The sequence below is a fragment of the Dipodomys spectabilis genome, unplaced genomic scaffold (genome assembly GCF_019054845.1).
Source record: "Dipodomys spectabilis isolate Male_0828 unplaced genomic scaffold, ASM1905484v1 ptg000029l, whole genome shotgun sequence".
Taxonomy (NCBI): domain Eukaryota; kingdom Metazoa; phylum Chordata; class Mammalia; order Rodentia; family Heteromyidae; genus Dipodomys; species Dipodomys spectabilis.
This window is the reverse complement of record NW_024870706.1, coordinates 2,103,541-2,107,041: the sequence shown is the minus strand read 5'-3', so window position 1 is coordinate 2,107,041 and position 3,501 is coordinate 2,103,541.

Below are 3,501 nucleotides of genomic sequence, written 5' to 3'. Positions count from 1 at the left end.
CTTTATTGCCAACTGTCTTTTGCTTTGATTTGTTTTTGTTTTTTGTTGTTTTGTGCATTCAAAATCTGTAAGGAAAACAAATCACTTATAATCAAGAATATTCACATAAAATGCATGTTGTTTAAATATTACTTTATTAATGTTATCTTTTTAAGTCCGCATTATGTGATTTGAGTTTTTTGAAATCTATTGTTGCAAATGGTTAAGTCACATATATAATTTGAATCTTCTTTTCTTGGTTTTATAGCGTGTTAGGTGTTTCAAAACAGAATTTACCAACGTTTAACTGCACTACTGAAGCAGCACCTTTATGATTATTCAATGTCCTGTAAATCATAAGTTCATCATTTCTTGTGGCACCATACGAGCACAGGTATTTTCCTATAATACCTCCACATAGTTTAGACCTCAATGCCATGCACTCTTCTGCCAAATATGCAAGGATGTAATTCTCCTTGGATTTTCACTGTTCTTCTCTCTACTCTCCCATGATAAGTGATGTGATGATCATGTTGATTTTCTACCCTGTTACATTCATCATTGCATCTTGGAAAATACTGGTATGCACTACTGCACTTCTATCCATTCTCCTTGTGCTTTGTCTTGTACCCCTCTCACTGCGGAGGGTCAGAGATTGGGGATATTTTGTTCACTCTTTAGCTCAGACATCTATATTTACTTTCTAGCTATACATTCATTGAATTCTTTCTGTAAAGTCTAATGTCTTGAAAATGATTACTGCATTTTCATGGCTTTGCTACTTGGCATTAGGGAAGAACATAGGTCAGTAACTATAACTTAGGTAAAAGAAGATTGCAATCAGGGGAGTTCCGGGAAGGTGGCGGAGGAGAAGCTGGAATCTGAACAGCGCTCTCGCATAAAAGCAGTTTTAGAGTTCCAGGGAACAGTCCTAAGCCAGAGAATCACACCAAGTGTGCCATCACAGGACAGAGAGTTAGGCAAGAGAGGGGAAGCCAAGGCAAGGAGACACAACTGAGTGTTTGCCAGCAGCCGCGGAGGCGGCAGCAGCAGTCCCAGCGGCGAGCACAGGGCACCATACCTGAGCCACAGAGAGTCCAGGACGAAGGAGGCAGATGCAGTGGGTGAGCAGATTCTACTGAACACCAGCAAGAACCTACAAGGAGCAAACATCTTCATCTTGCAGTTCGCAGACCAGAGACGACCAAGGAACCAAGACTTGGTGTGAGTAGAAGCCGGACGTCTGCACTCCTTCTCAGGGAGCAGAGGAGGGAAGGCTACCCCTCCCCCCTCAGTACCGGAGATCTCCATCTTGGATACCGACAAAGTTCGGAGGAGCTGCTAGCTCCAACTCAGGCCTTGGAATAAAATGCGTCATTTAGCAGGTCACAAGAACTTAACGACGGCGTGACCTGCCAGACTCAGCTCCCTGCAGGAAAAGTCACCCAGCTCAGGCGCCAGGCATAGGAGTGTCTTCCCTCACTGGGTAATCAGAGCTAAAGGCTGCCCCTACATCTAGCAGCCTCGACAATCAATTGAAAAACAGAAACCCTGAGAATGGCTCCATACTGGGCTCTGAGTTTTTCACAAACTAGCCCCAGGGAGAAGCTACTGTTTGTTGAAAGACCTCAACTCTACCCAGAACCTAGCCTCCTCCCTGAATCCCCCTTCTTTTGTGATTCTAAAAGCAGATCACCCTCCCATTAAATTAACCTGGGAGTGGGATCTCAAAATCTTGGGTAAATCAGAGCATTTTTCTGAATGTTCGAACAAACTGACTTAAGAAACCAATCAAGCCACAGGACCTCAAGCAGACCAGAGACTCCAACAAGAAGCTGGTTACAGACACAAGGGAGATACAGGATTTTTCCCACCCCTCCCAAAAAAACAATAAAAAAAAAAAAGAACTTTTTTTTTTCCTTCTTCTTTTTCTTTTTTTTTTTTTTTTCTTTTGGTACCTTATATATAAAAAAAAATTTTTTTCTTTTCTAAAACTTTTATTAATCTTTAATTTTTGCCTTTTTGAAAAAAAATTGTTTTCCAGTAACTTTTTTTTTCCTCTTATAATTTTTATTTTACGGATACGTGAATGTGTGTTTTTCTTTCTTTTCTTGCCTTCTTTCTCTTTTTTTTCTTTTTTAATTATCTTTTTGTTTTTTGTTTACCTCTACTGAACTTCTGACCTTTTTTTCTCCCTTTCTTATCCTTTTCACCTTTTCCTCTCTTTTGTTCTTTATGTGACTTAATTCTTGTCCTGCATATCCTCAGATTAACCCATAGTTAACTAGTAGACCCTATCCCCCATTGTGTACACACTTAATCCACAAATTTATTACTCAATTCAAAACCTCTGAGACTTAAATTCCTTAACAGCAGTACTACCTCTTTATACCTATATAATATTTTAAGCATTTTTTTAAGTTTTTCACATCTAATCTATGTCCCTCCCCTTCACTCAATATATTCACGTTCCTCTCTAAATAGATTGTTTTCGATTCTCCATAATATTAATAATTTTTACTTTTCTATTTTTTCTGGTCCCTTTTCATTTCCCTTTCCCTTTCTTCTTTTTCTCTCTCTCTCTACTTGCATCCTACCCAACCTATTTCCTACATTGAGATTATGACATAGTTAACTGTACCTGTGCCTTCCCACATCACTCTATTCCTATTTTTTACCCACATCTCTCCCTAACCCTAATAATTTCTGGTTTTCCAAATTCTACTCTGCGGTTCGAAGCCCATTAACATATAGTTGTTTGATGTTGAATAGATGTATCTGTTGAACTAGATTGTATCTGTAGATTATTGACTGTACAAATTCAGACTTTGGTTGATGGTTGCCTTAAGATAGTGTTCTAGCACAAAACTGGTGCTATTTTCATCTCAAATGGGGAGTGTAAGCCGGAAAACACAAGAAAAATGGCAAATCTGGGGATCTCAATTCCCAATCTTGGTAATCAGGGGACAGAACAGATAATGAATAATCCAGAGGAGAGTTCCCAAATAGCTCTACAAACACTGCTGGCAAACATGATAAATGAAAAGTTTGAAAACATACAAAGGACTCTGTATGAACATGATAGGGAGAGAGAGGAGGCAATCCAAAAGTTTATACAGGAATATAAGCGTGAGGAAGCTACTCAAAAACTGATACAGGACTTGCGTGAGCAGCCTGAGAATACTCAAAGAGAAAGGCAGGAATGGCTTGAACAGGCTGAGAACACTCAAAGAGAATGCACGAATCCCACGAAAGGGAGGAAGCTAATCAAAGAGTAATACAGGAATTGAGAGATCAGGAAGAGAATACACAAAGATCACTAAAGGCATTCATGGAATCCATTAACAAAGAGCTGAAGGAAGTCAGGGAGACCACAAAGGGAATGCTGAATGGAACCCAACAGAAGGAATGGGAGTCCAAAGAAACCATAACCAATCAACTAAGTGATTTAAGAATAAACATTGAACAATAAATGAAGGAAGTAAAGAAATCCATACAAGACCTAAAACAGAGCTTCAACTA